Below are 15,535 nucleotides of genomic sequence, written 5' to 3' on the forward strand. Positions count from 1 at the left end.
TCAGAGTTCAGCTCGATAGACTACGAAACACTTGAAAAAACGGTACAGAATCTCAGCTCTTCCACATGTGTCTTAGACACTCTGCCTACCAATTTCTTCAAAACTGTTTTTCACCTCATAGCGGCGGATGTCCTTCAAATTGTAAATGTATCACTGCTGTCTGGCACTTTTCCTAAGTCACTGAAAACAGCTGTTGTAAAGCCACTTCTCAAGAAGAATAACCTGGATGCCTCCATGCTAAACAATTACAGGCCCATATCCAATCTACCTTTTATTGGCAAAATTATTGAAAAAGTAGTCTTTAATCAATTAACCACCTTCCTAACATCAAATGGGTATTTTGATTACTTTCAGTCTGGTTTTCGGGCAAATCACAGCACTGAAACAGCTCTCATTAAAGTTTCCAATGACATACGCCTCAACACAGATTCAGGTAAAACATCAGTCCTAGTGCTACTGGACCTTAGTGCAGCATTTGACACTGTTGATCACAATATTTTACTACACAGAGTAGAACACTGGGTTGGATTTACAGGCATAGTTATCAGCTGGCTAAAATCATATCTACAAGAAAGGAGCTTCTTTGTTGCCATCGGAAACTGTACCTCAACACCAACGTCCTTGACCTGTGGTGTTCCCCAGGGGTCGATCTTGGGGCCACTATTATTCAACCTCTATATGCTCCCACTTGGACAAATCATTCAAAATAATTTGATTTCATATCATAGCTATGCAGATGACACACAAATTTACTTAGCTCTATCACCAAACGACTATGGTCCTCTTGAATCTATGTGTCAGTGTATAGAACAAATCAACACCTGGATGTCTCAACATTTTCTTCAGCTGAACAAAGAAAAAACTGAAGTAATTATATTTGGTAAAAATGAGGAAAGACTTAGGGTTGCCACTCTCCTTGACACAAAAGGGTTTAAGGAAAAGGATACTGTTAAAAATCTTGGTGTATTAATTGACAGTGATCTAAATTTCAACAGCCACATGAAAGCGATAACTAAATCAGCTTTTTACCACCTCAAAAATATTGCCAAACTCAGAGGGCTGATGTCAAAACATGACTTTCATGCATTTATCTCCAGCAGGGTTGATTACTGCAATGGACTGTTCACAGGCCTTCCTAAAAAGACTATTAAACAGCTTCAGGTGATACAAAATGCAGCAGCTAGGACTCTAACAAAAACTAAAAGAACTGACCACATTACTCCAATTCTTAAGTCCTTGCACTGGCTTCCAGTAAGTCACAGCATTGACTTTAAAGCACTATTGCTTGTTTATAAATCAGTAAATGGAGCAGGACCTAAATACTTGTCAGACATGCTTCAGCAGTACACACCTTCTCGTCCTCTCAGGTCCCAGGTGAAAAACCTGCTAGTAAAACCTACAGTTAGAACTAAACATGGTGAAGCAGCTTTTAGCTGCTATGCGGCTCAGCTGTGGAACCAACTTTCGGATGACATTAAAAAGGCCCCAACTGTACCCAGTTTTAAATCTAGACTTAAGACCAAACTGTTCTCAGATGCTTTCTGCTAACTGTGCCGAGTTACAAATTCTGAATCTGCCTTGATAATTATTCTACTTTGTCTTTTATTACTTTTTTTTACTACTTTTGCCTTTGTTTTTGCTTACTAATTATTCTTTATTTTTAAATGATTTTACTTTGTGTTTTATGTTTTCTTTTTATTATGATCTTTACCTTTTAACTATTCTTTGACTATATTGCCCTTCTATGCTTTTATTTGTTATTATTGTTTGGTTTTGTTTATGTAAAGCACATTGAATGACCACTGTGTTTGAAATGTGCTATATAAATAAACTTGACTTGACTTGACTTGACAGCCATGACTGATTAAGAAACATAGGAACCACCTTGTTGTGCCAGGCGCTCAACGTTTGATAACAAAACCACCCCCAATGTCGAATGGACAAACCCCTTAGCTATTCGCCAGTGACCATGCGTTTTCCCAGCCGGCACACGACCGACCTTCAACGTTGAAATATAGGGGAAATAACATCAGTTGTTGCGTCAATGTTGAAACAATGTTTAATGCTAAATGGTTGTAAAAGGGTATGTAGACAAACATTGAAACAACGTTGGTTGTAAAAAGGTCAAGAAAATCAATGTTGAATTATAGGTGAAATAATGTCAGTTGTTGTGTCAATGTTGAAACACTGTTTTAATGCTAATTGTAAAATGTTGACAAATGGTTGTAAAATAAGAAATCAAGGAAATCAGCACCAATGTTGAAATGGCGGATGTTGAAATAATGTTGCGATATCAACGTTGATTCAATTTGCAAATCCAACACATAATTCAACGTTGATTCACCCGTTATAATGTTTTTTTTAAAACGTTTATAACGTTTATTTACCGTTGAATCAATGTTGAAATGCCAGCAGGGTTAGATCGCCGATATAGGGCCCTGAATGTTTTCAATACAAGTGTAGTTTCACAATCAGGGTGTGCGCTTGACATTTTTCACACACAGAACCCCAAAATATGACATAATAATCCAACAATATATGTTATTATTAATGGCTGGACTTAGGAGAACCTTGACAACTGGAAAAAAGAATGGTAAAAATACAATTTATTGGCACAAAATGCACCGTTTTTTTATCCACAAATTTGTGTTTCATTTTAAATCTAATCAACTTCCACAAATCATATTATCGAAAGTATACTATGGACAGAACATTGTACCACATCAGGCCATTTTCACACATAGACAGAACATTGTACCACACTCGGGCCACATTTTTAGTGAACACATAGGGCCCTGTTTTGGGGATGCAAAACCCAGCGCAAAGTGTATAATTATCCCGGCGCAAAGCTTTTTTGTACCTTACACTCAAGTTTTGGGCAAAGGACAGTCACTTCAGCTGTTAAGCAATACTTGTTGGGAGATATAATAATAATAATAAAAGTTATTTATAAATTATAAGATCCATTAACAAAGTCTTCATACCTGATGGAAGTGTGGCACCCAGGAGGAACAGCAAAGTCAGTTGGTTTTCCATTTCACCACGGAAACAAGAAGCAGTTCACATAGAAGCAGATAACAAGAAACATTCTTCCAGAAAAGCGCAGCTGGTCTTGTTTTGCTACAGCCCCTTTTAACAAACTGCCTATTGACATTTACAAGACCAGGACGTGAAACGTATCTGACAGCTGTTGTTGACTTCTGTTGATTGTATTTTTTAAAGCATTTATCCTCACAGTGGCATAGTTTGCAATGTATGACGTAACAGTACCTCTTTAGTAAAAGAGAAAGATCTCCTGCAGTAGGATCCAAATGAAGGTTTACATCTGAAGTGAGGAAGAAATGCAGCTTGACGAGAAGAGGAAGATAAGCTGACATTTACAATCACATATAGGCTCAGTGTGTGCCTGCAAGAAACAATGTCCTTCCTGAAGGGGTTTCCTGTCTGAAAGAAAATGTAACCACAAACCACCTCACTTGCTTGAACTTGCTTCATTTCTTTGAAAACAGCAACCACATTATAGCACTGACCAGTATAATACAATGTAAATATTTTTTATTTTGTTGTATATATAAATAGGTCATTTCTTGCCTGATGCTGTGATTCAAGGTGCACTACATGGGGAAATAGCATCAATTCAAGAGGCTCATAGTTGCACATAAGTTGCACATAAGCAGTTGATGCATCTCGACTCATGACCACTGCTGCAATGCATGCTCAGTGCGGTCATATAGGTTAAGACAGGGGTTTTCTTTTTCTTGTTGTTTGTTTGCTGTTGCAGTAAAGCAGTCCACACAAGTTTGTACAGATCATATACACACAGGCATACTCACACATAATTATATACAGATATATTGGCCCAATATAATATATATATATATATATATATATATATATATATATATATATATGAATGACACCTATATATCTGTATATATTATATACATACACTATATCACTTGTAGTGTAAGTGCACCTAAATAAATAATACAAATAAAATACTTTAAAAATACTTTAAGTACACTATCTTGAGCCAAAAAGTGGGCTAGAAGTATATAACCAGTTTCTAGTTTACTTACAGTATAGTTCTCAGTACAGTTGCAGTAACAAATAAAGTATTCACGAGTTGATTATTATAGATTGAGAAGTGGGCCAATTTAGGCCAATGTAGTCTAATTTAGGATCCACTAATGTAAAACAATATTATAGTCCAGAACAAATTTGTAACAAGCTGAATTTTTCAGGATATGTTTAGAATACCTTTAGGAATGACATACTGTACTAAAAGTCCCCTTGAATCCCCCTTCTGCTCTCTGAGATATTCAAGATGGCGTCCAACATTTTTCCGTATCTCAGGCTTAAAACCTGATACAAATGCAATTAAAAGGTCAAAATATATGTTTTTTAGGGTAAGTAAGTCAATTGAATGGAGACATTTCATAATAATAAATCAATTCAGTCATCATCCTCATCATCAGAAATTGGTGTTGATTCTTCAGTTTCTCCCTCATCATCTAGTAAAGATGGCATTGGTGCTGCATTGTTGCATGTTTGACCACTGCACTTTGTACACAAGGCAGAGCAGTGTACCCCCATCTTCCTGCAGCCACATGACACTCCACAGCCATCTGCTCTACAGCCACAAGATATGTTCTGAATGAATGTTGCTTGGCTGCAGCACTTGTTGGAGGCAAAGTTGCCAGCTGGAAGGATGAGGAAAGTGAAGTTCTGCTGATTGCCTTATTGTAAGCAATGTATCGGAACTGATCCAGTGATTCACAACTGGAAGCTCCATACAGCTTCAGGTGTTTAGGACTTTATATGTACAAGTATAATAATATATGCTATATGAAGCCAGCATTATGTAGCGCCCCCTAGCGTATCTAGCTATTAGTTTGGAGTGCGCTCCCGAATTCTTCTGATAGCGAGAGATCTCTCTCTCTCTAATGTTAATTAATGCACTAATGTAATTCACTAATTATTACCTGTAAGCATTAGCAATATATAGACTATAGTAAATTAGCTCCATCAAGGGTGGTTACTTCACTTTTCTTAGCTGAGCACACGGTGTGACGACCGCCTGATGCTTGGGAAGATGGATCACCCTGTTTAGCTTTATTTAGAGACTGTATCAGCTTTTGAATCACTTTGCCCTGATTCTCTGCATTCTGGCATTTGGCAGAGTAATGGCCGTTTTCACCACAGCGATAACAAAAGTTCCCATCTGAGTCGTTATATGGTTTCTTTCTATTATCACTATGGGCTTGTCTTGATGGCTCTACTCAAAGAACTGAAGTAGGGGATTCAGAGACTTTAAGCTTATGGCCTGCCATTTGCTTTTGCAGGTTCTTCACTTGTTTTCTTAAAGATCTTAAGATCCCCACCTGTCTCGGGGGTGGGCATCTTTGTAATTGACACAGGTCCTTTGCTATCTGCTACAACCTGGCTAGGCAAAGTACTCATGGCAGTGAACATTGACTTGAGTTCTTTAATTTCTGTTCTCAAACGATCAACATCATCCTGTCTACTGTCTATAGCAGGGTTTGTGTGAACTCTCTGGACAGAGGTGTTCAGCTTCATCCTAGAAGACTCATACTCTTCTTCACTTCTGATCTCACTCAGCAGTTCCAAGAATGATGGAAGGTTTTCCTTCCTTTCGCTGAGTTTGAGCTGGACAAACATCATATCAGAGTGGACAGCACCTCTCAGCAGCTGCTCCACTCGAGCACGGTCAGCACGGCCTGTAGGGAGACCTCCACGACAAACTACCTTGGTCAACGACAACTCTACACGTCTAAGAAAGACAACTTCTCCTTTGGCTGCTGCTGTAGCAACCTAAAGGCAAAATACAGGTCTTCACCTGTCTCAGCCGACCCAAAAGCACTCTCAATGGCTTCTAAGCATAGAGCAGGACTAACCTCTGGATCAGCAGTCCGCACAGCCTTTACAACAGCTAACGCAGGACCTTTCAGACTTTCCATGATACGGCGTCGTTTCTCCTTAGTAGAACACTCGCTCTCCTCGACCATCAGACGCGCATGCTCTAACCAATGCTCAAGAGACTCTTCTCCAACTGGAGTTGGCAAAGTGCCTGAGAACACTCTCAGACGACGGTAACTGCTGTTCTCACCTGATGGTTTCCCCATCTTAGTTAACAAATCACCTACTGCACGAATAATAGACTCTGCTGAGCCACCCTCCGGTGGTTCTCCCAACAAACTCTTTAACGGGCTTGGAGAAATACTCCCGCCAGAAACGGGACTTTCCGAAGCAATAACTATCCTCCATTTCTCCGTTTTGCCATCCGGCACCAGTTCAGAAGGAACTTGAGTGGGGTCAATCCGCTCTTTGCACTCGCATAGCACTGTAAGACGATTCAGCTTCAAACTGAGAGTACGTCCTCTCACTCGCACTCGGCCTAAAGCTTTGATTGTTCCCATTGTTTCTTCAATCAATGCGTTTTCCACTTCTTCTAGAATCATCACCATTACAGCATGGTCTTCATCCAATTCTTCTCTTCTGCACCAGTCTTTGAGCTCTTTAACTAGTTCTACAGTGCTACTCTGAGGCTCCATTTTCTTTTAGGCTTTTAGGTTTTCTCAACAACTCTTTGACTTATTTGTTAAAGAAGCTAATAAATTCAGAGGCTAATGCTAACCGGTAAAGCATATATTAACCTATAATCAGTATCGGTATTTAGCTTCTCAGTAAATTTTAAGACTTAAATACTTTGAGAAACTAACAAAATTTTAACTGCTACTGCTAATGGGTATTAGCATCAATTTACAAATTAGTTAATTGCATTAATTAATCATCTCGGACGAGCCCCCATTTTATGTAGCGCCCCCTAGCGTATCTAGCTATTAGTTTGGAGTGCGCTCCTGAATTCTTCTAATAGCGAGAGATTTCTCTCTCTCTCATGTTAATTAATGCACTAATGTAATTCACTAATTATTACCTGTAAGCATTAGCAATATATAGGCTATAGTAAATTAGCTCCTATTAACCTCTTTATGCAAACGTCAATAAAGTGACTATAAGGCTAGTTTAAAGCTAAATTAAAGCAACTCTAAATGTGTTCAAATGTCTTCTGTATCTTTAAATAAAATTGAGCTTTTAAAGTTACATCACTATTTTAACCTTTTTAAATAGCTACATATATTACCAGGGTAATCAGTAACAAATGAAATATCATATGCATCAATATGATTTTGAATTAGACTACTGAAAATGTTCTAACCATTACTTACCATCAACAATATCAGTATCAAAATACCCAATGACATAAACCAATATCCAAGAAGTATTTTTTAACTATTTACTGAAAATGTAATATTTACAAATATACACACTGAAATGTAAAAGATAAATTCAAATTAATGCTTTTCAGCTCTCTTTTTCAATGCAATGCATTCACACAGTTCAGTCCAACAATATTTCAAGCACACTTTCAGTCTCAATAACCTAAACCTAAGCCGGCATCTAACTAAATGAATTCACTTATGAATGAAATGGGTACCCAACAACTAGTCGTTTGTAGAGAGACGTTAGGAATGATGCAGGCCTGGGGGCACAGACCTAGGCTCAACAGGCACCTCTGGACTGGGCGCATGCAAAGGGCCTTAAGGCCGCAGAGGCGAAGGCAGAGTTTCCACTCCACCTGGGTGTGCAACGTGAAGCGACTGAGACATGCGGCGAACGACTGCCGCAGTATCCGAAGTATCCCGAGGTCTTTATGTGGTCGGATAGAGAGTCCAGAATGAATTTCATCAAGCCAGTAGTGTGGAGTAACTCGCTCTGGAAATTCACAATTTCGTCGCTGTTTTTTTTTTAAAAAAAACAAAAATAGTCCAGTATTTCTTTCGAAATTGAAATGAAGTTGTATTGACTGGACAATGTTTTTTTTTTTTTTTTAAAAACAGCGACGAAATTGTGAATTTCCAGAGCGTGTTACTCAACACTCAGCAATCGACTCCTACGGACTTTCCCCTGAAGATGGCAGCAAAGATGGCAACATTCCCGGAAAGGTACTGGCTTCATTCATTCTGGACTCTCTATCCGACCACATAAAGACCTCGGGATACTTCGGTTTGGCTTTATGGACCCTCTACTCACTACCACATAAGTGTAATGTTGTTTGGAACTGTAGAAGAGGTATAAAAATAGCGTTTTGTAGTGGCGAAATGACATGACCGGGTCACTTCCAGGCTAACGAGTTTGGACTAAAAACGGTAAAATCAAACTCTCTCAAACCACATCCGAACGACATGATTTGGATGTCAACTCAACGTATGTACTCCCAATCATCCGTAAATTGATCTAAAGTGCATTTTACTCCGGATAATTCCTTTAATATCCTGAGCCCCCTCTGCCTCATGGGGGCAAGAACTGCATCCATGCACCTGGTGAAGGTTCGGGGGGCCAGAGAGATTCCAAATGGGGGGACTTGGAACTCGAAGACCTGACCCACGAACGCAAACCTCAGGAACCGCCAATGCCCTGGCCATGGGTATCTGAAAATAAGCATCCTGTAGGTCGATGGTAGCAAACCAGTCCCCTGCATTGATGGCCTGCCGCACCCTCGGAACTGTGATGAACCTGCACCTCAGAGACCGGAGGTGTACGTTGAGACCCCTGAGGTCTAAAATAGGACGAAGGTCCTCTGTGTGCTTGGGTACAGGAAAATAACGGGAGAAGAACCCCGCTTGAACTCCTGGCTTGAACTCCTGACTTCCCTTATTGCCCTTTTGTCCAGGAGGGTGGACAGCTCTGCACGTAAGGTCTGAGCGTGGGTCATGGTGGAGAGCACCCATGGATCTGCTCCTAAGGCCAGCCAAGCCTTAATGCATCGAGCTGAGAGGCGAGGCTGGCTGGCTCGGAGATTGTCAGGAATGACGAGGGCGCCTGGAGAGGCCACGGGCACTAGCACGCTGGCCCCCCCGGCCAGGTTGTGGGCGGCCACCCCGCCACTGGGATGCTTGAAGCTGCTGCCTGAGATCAGTCGGCCCCCAAGACGGATGCCCCAAGGTAGGTGTTGGCTGAGGCGTGAATGCTCTATGGCGCCTAGCGCCCCTGGTACGCCTGCCAAGAGACCCTGACACCTCTTCTGCACAGCGCCAGCTGTCACGCGCCTGCTGCAACAGGGTGGTTGCCTGTGGGCCGAACATGGACCCAGGCTCCACCGGCACTCTCAAAAGACGCTCTCTTGTCTGCCTGCTGGAGCTGAGATTGAGACAGCCAGAGATGGCGTCTAGCTACTCAGAACTGAGCCAAGGAGCGGCCCGATGCCACTGCCTGCTCCTTAGACACTGCAGCGAGGCACACAGAGGCTGACTGGAGCTCTCTCAAGAGTGGGATCACCGGCACTGCTTTGCAAGAGACCAGAGAGGTGTTGAACATACAGGGACAGAAGGGCCGCTGTGTTAGCCAGGCGGGCTTGCATCGCTATGGGCCTATGCAGCTTACCCAGCAGAGCCTCCATAGTCCTGCTATTGGTACTGAGGCAGGAGGGACCACCAAAGAGGGAGTTGGGGGAGGAGAAGAGGGGCTCCAAAGATTGATCCACTGGGGGGAGCGAGCCACAACCTATCAGCCCTTCGCCGTGCATGTTGGAAAGCACCTTAGCCTGGCCAGACCACCTACGAAAAGTAATTGGGGAGGAAAACTGGAGACAGACCAAGTCGCTAAAGTCTGGTAGGAGGGGAATGAGCGCCACCACTGGGTGCTCAGTCATGTCTGTGTGGAACCTAGACGCAGAGGAAAGGGGCTTCTCTGGAAGGGGAATATCAAGAGCGCTGGATGCCCTGCCAACGACCTCCTCAAACAGACGGGCCAGCTCGCCTCCCACGGGGCTGGCTGCACAGGGCAGTGCACAAGTCCCTTGCCAAGAAAGCATATTGGTGGCCCAAACACAACACACACTTATCAGGCCATCCAAATGTGCATGATCATTTAGTGCCACAGCTACTATCTCTTACAGCAATTCGAAAAGCTTGTAAGGAGATCACCTCCTGTGGTTGCTTCAAGGGATGTCTAAGCCAGCGCTGCAGTTGCAGGAAAAGTGACGTTATGCATGGAGTCATGCAGCTGCAGCAGCACCTGTCAGAACACTGCTGGAAAGGAGGAGGATGAGGATGATTAGGATAGCCTAAGTGTGTAACCTACAGTACCTCTTCATACCAAGAAGTTTAAAGAATTGAATAGAATAGAATGGATTAATTACTAAATAGGTGAATATGCATTATTAAATAAATAGTTAAAATACAGATAAATAGATAAATACAGATAAATAATATAAATAGATAGTTAACATATGGTAATCAACCTTGCTAAGCCATCAACCTGTTTCATGGTCCTCTTTTTACATGAATTATTCATTATCCGAGACAACAATTTTAACCATGTACATTAATTTCAAGCATTTTCTCTAGTCTTGATCTTAAATCTATGCATTGCATTGAATTCCCTATATGTGAAAACCTATAAAAGCACATTACATTCAGGTTTTTACCTTGTACAGTCCAAAAGATAAGTGATTAATTCGATTTTGACCTGGCGGCAGCGGCCATATTGGATTTCTCCATTTTGAGGCATTATGGGACATTTTTGAGCCTGGCATACAGAAGATTTGAATTCGGCACCCTTCAAAACCCCTAAAAATGTTGTATGCCAAAAATTAACATGATTTGCCTTCGGGACTTTAAATAAGCACATTTTCCAAAATCCTGCCTATCCTACTAGTCTATATGTTTTAAGCCTGAGATATGGAAAAATCTCCAAATAGCGGCAATTTTGGACGCCATCTTGAATATCTCAGAAAGCACAAGGGGGATTCACAGGGACTTTTAGTATGTTATTCCTAAAGGTATTCTGAACATATCCTGAAAAATGCAGCTTTTTACAAATTTGTTCCGGGTTTGACTCAATTTTGAGCTAATGCTCTTGGACTATTGATATTAGTAATAGACTAAATAGAGTTTAACAGAATAATAACAATAACAAAAATCAATGACAAATCACAGACATTGAACAGTCTTGACAGTGATCTATGTGTTGATGGATGGCCAACATCTCCTCATCAGAGGACCGCAGTGGGCAAGAGGGGACGCAGAGCTGGATCTTAGATTTGTGATAGAAAGGTGCAGAACCAGTCAGTGTCCTGTTGTCCAGAGTGAGGGATTTGATTTAATTCTGGCTGCTATAGAAAGCCAGAGATACATTTGTCCTCTTTGGCTGATTAATAAGAGCTTGTTCGAAAAGTTCACTCATTCACTATATAGTGAATGAGTGAGTGAGTGAACGAGTGAACTTTTCGAACAAGCCCCTGATCTGCATTTGGAATAATAATGGTCTCAATGACTGTTGCTACGGCCGATGTCATAGCTGGCTCTGAGCAGCAACATAAAGAGGGAGTTGGGACAACAGAGATAAAGTTAACCAATAATGTATTTATTTAAAAGCAATCAAAATCAATAAATAATCATTATCAAAAGAAGTGTCTAGGGGAAAGTAAAAACATATGAGACTATGTGCACGTGGGTGTGTGTATGTACAGGTCAGTATGATGTTAAAAAGACAGAGAGAGAAGCTGCCAGTGGGAGAGAGATCAGAGATGTTATAGGAGAGGGAGTGTGTGTGTTGTTGTGTGTTATTTTCTAGGCTGATTAGATATAAATGAAAATGTTTAAAGCATTTTTCTGCTTTAATCTATGCATAAATATGCCTCTCTTAGTCTTACACACAACCACAATTTTGAATTTCCCCTAGCTATCAATAAAGTATCTATCGATCTATCTATCTAATCATGAGGAAGACTGCTGACTTGACAGTTGTCCAGGAGACAAAGGTCATCCCTGACAGGGCTGGCTGAGTATTGATGCATATTCATCAAAAGCTGACTGGAAGGGACAAATGACGTGGGGTGGAGATCTGAGATCCAAAGGAGGCTTAGTGGACATCAGACTCTGGCCTAGGAGGCGGAAGAAAGCTGTAGATGACGGCTTGAAATGGTTGCGGTTCATGCGTTAGATAACTCTGCAGAGATAAAAGGGTACATGTATGAGCCTTTTTCATGTTTCAAAACAATATTCTGTAATTGTTGCACTCTTAAGATCTCATTCTTGATTTTATATTCATCTAAGATGCAGCAGTTTCACTGGGTTGGTTTGCACTTTAGGCTACTTGTGGTCCTACTCGAAAGCAACAGTGGGTTCATGTTAAATTATTTTAATCAGCCCACTCCCAAAATACGTATGAAGAAGAAGAAGAACATAGCTGAATATTGTGGCAGACAGTCCACGTGGCATCAGTAAAGCATACTCAGAGCTTGCGTAGTTACCAGTAATTTGGCTCTTTCATCCTGCTCTCTGCTGCCCCCTGCTGCTCTCTGCAGCACCTCGGTTAAATGTGAAAACTGGACAGTGGAATGCTGAACAGAAATATTGATTAGTTTGTGTGTGTGTGTGTGTGTGTGTGTGTGTGTGTGTGTATGTATGTGTGTGTATTATTTGTTTATTTAATATCTGTATGAAAAAACGTTGTAGTTCTCCTTTAAAACATAATGTGAAACATAAAATAAACCATATAACCACATACATTAAAAAACTATGACAAATATAGGATTTACCCAAAGAGATGCATCTGCCCCTTAAAAGAAAAAAAATGACCCATTTAGATTATGACACAGCTTTGTAAAGCAATGAAGTGTTGAATAAAGCTGAATGCACCTGTGCTCTCTAGGTTGCTGTTTAGACAGGCACTCATCACTACAAGGGCAGCAGCAACAATCCCAGCAGACATCAATCCAACAGTCAACGACATCCAGAGAGTAGAGTGTTCCTCTGAAAGCCATTAGTATACATTAACTGTGCCACACGCCTGGCAATAGAAGCTTTTATTATATGGTAGGATCTAATTCCTGTAATTGATCATTTCACATCCTAAACCTATCCTGTGACTCTATGTATAGTTCAATCTAGTCATCTTACCTCTGGCAAATTCACAGAGTGATGACATTTCCAGAGTGACGTTGTGCCAGCTGACTTGGTTGCTATGGTTACAGACAATGTATCCATCTCTTGCAAACACTACCAGGGTGGGAGTGATGAGGATGTCTCCCAGCTGAGTGCAGCTGCTTCTGTTGCAGCTGAAGGTCAGAGAGAGGTCATGACCTCTGCAGGTAACAGTCACATCACAAAAGTTACTGCTGGACCAGTTAGACACTAAAGTCAGTGCAGGAGCAGCCACAGGCTCTGAAACACAATTACATCTAAATATGAAACAACATACAAATATGGACCTCAACAGGCCAACAAATTAACAAAGAAATATCGTTAATGATGCAACCATTGCAACTAGTGTAAAGATACCCAGGAAAGAAACAACAACATACCAAGAACAAAAAGTTTATACACAACTATGGTTATGTTGAAATCCCATCTAATTGCACATGTATAAAGTCCACTGTCGTTTTTCCGCAGATTCCTGAGTTCCAGGCTGAATGTTGTTGTATTGAAGATCAATCTGTCCTTGTATTTGTCTTCAATCTTAATATGATTTTTATTATGATAAAATATCATTATGGGATGGAGTGGGTTCAAGTGAAACATTATATCATCAAACTCTGCTATGAGATTTCTCTGCATTTTGTCAAATATGACAGATCCTCCTTCCAATGCGAAGACAGATATCTCATGATTAACCACTATGGAATAGAAGAAATACAATTACATTAGTACTGTTCTTTTGGTCTTGATGTTTCCATCTGCATTAAATAAGTAATGACATTCTGAATAAAACTCCAAAATGGCATAGTTTTTGTGAATTGAAAATTCTGATCCTAAACACCAAAACAATTATCATTTTATTACTGAATAAATACAGAAACAACATATCTGAAAATATTTGTTTTAAATTTACAGCATAGGCAACTTTATATTTATTGGTTGTATATGAGTAAAATAAACTTAAGGTGGATTCACATGGAATTGTATTCCAATTAGAATCGGGGGAAAATGGGTGAATCAAAATGACACATACTATAAACACCTTGATCGGAATAAAACTGCCGATTCGATTAGAATTTTAATAGGAATGAAAGAGTTGGTTACTTCACTCTTATTCCGATTAAACAGCCATGTACGGTCAATCGGATTGCCCGCTGTCTTCTCAAGGAAAAGTAAAGCAGCAATGACTATTCTGATAAGATTCTAGAGCGCCAAGCACTTGATCGTAATAGAAAGTACCCCACGTAAATAGATGAGACAAATTTTTCAATCAGATCAGTTTTATCGGAAAGACAAAAAATTGTCCATGTAAACCCACCTACTACATGTACTTAAGACTAGGATATCTGACTTTTGAGTTCAACTTAGAGTGAGATTTGTTGTTAAATAGGTTAACACTACTTTAGAGGACAAAAACATGGTGGGTCATTCCACGTCAATTCAACCAGGGCCCACGCACTTAGGTCTCATAAAATTCTGAAAAAATTACCAGGTGTACCTATGTTACCCAGGAGACACACTTTAAAATTACTCTTATGTAAGATCAATACTTTCCAAGATACAGCCAGTTTTACAGGGGGAGGGGGTGTCGATTTTGTCCAGCCTCTTTTTTTTGTCAAAGTTCACAAGCCCACAGCGCAAGAACTAAACCATGTAGGAGGCTCAAATTTTACATGCTGGTACATAAATAGGAATAGTATGTAGCAAAATCGTCACATTTGGTCTGGATAATCCTGCATGGTCATAGCTGTCCCTCAAAATTGATACAAATTGTATTGGAGTTTTTGGCTGGGCTCTGTTTAAGCCTTCAGAAGACATATTTGTACTTAACATAGGCTCTTGATTTATTTTCCTTACTGAGATAAGTAGGAACACTCTCACAAAAAACAATGAACAGAAAGTAATTCCTTCAGGGTCTGAACAGCAGACCTTAGAAGTTTAAAAAATAATTTTGGTTCTCATTTTCAGAGCACCTAAACACCTGCTTTGGGTGCTCTAAAATTTGTATCAACTTTGAGGGACAGCTATGACCATGCAGGATTATCCAGACCAAACTTGACGATTTTGCTACATACTATTCCTATTTATGTACCAGCATGCAAAATTTGAGCCTCCTACATGGTTTAGTTCTTGCGCTGTGGGCTTGTGAACTTTGACAAAAAAAAGAGGCTGGACAAAATCGACACCCCCCCTCCCCCTGTAAAACTGGCTGTATCTTGGAAAGTATTGATCTTACATAAGAGTAATTTTACAGTGTGTCTCCTGGGTAACATAGGTACACCTGGTAATTTTTTCAGAATTTTTTGAGACCTAAGTGCGTGGGCCCTGGTTGAACTGATGTGGAATGACCCTGGTAAAATTATGGGTAAGGCTATTTGCACCCCTGGTACAATTAGCAGTGTATGTTATTCGTACCCTGGTGCAATAAGAAATGAATTCTATTCGTACCCCGGTGCACACAGCAATGTGTCCTATTAGTACCCTGTCTGGTACAAATATCAATGTATGCTATTAGTACCCCAGTGCACACA

General features: G+C 40.5%; 1 long non-coding RNA gene across 1 annotated transcript; it reads right to left on the bottom strand.

The window, feature by feature from the left end:
* Positions 1-11,663: 11,663 nt before the first annotated feature.
* LOC121697381 lies at positions 11,664-13,169 on the bottom strand. Its single transcript, XR_006026439.1, has 5 exons — positions 12,987-13,169; positions 12,726-12,839; positions 12,626-12,645; positions 12,338-12,427; positions 11,664-12,033 (listed from the first exon to the last, which is right to left on the bottom strand). It is a non-coding gene; the product is annotated as an uncharacterized LOC121697381 (long non-coding RNA).
* Between the last annotated feature and the right edge of the window lie 2,366 nt (positions 13,170-15,535).

The sequence above is a fragment of the Alosa sapidissima genome, chromosome 22 (genome assembly GCF_018492685.1).
Source record: "Alosa sapidissima isolate fAloSap1 chromosome 22, fAloSap1.pri, whole genome shotgun sequence".
NCBI classification, from domain to species: domain Eukaryota; kingdom Metazoa; phylum Chordata; class Actinopteri; order Clupeiformes; family Clupeidae; genus Alosa; species Alosa sapidissima.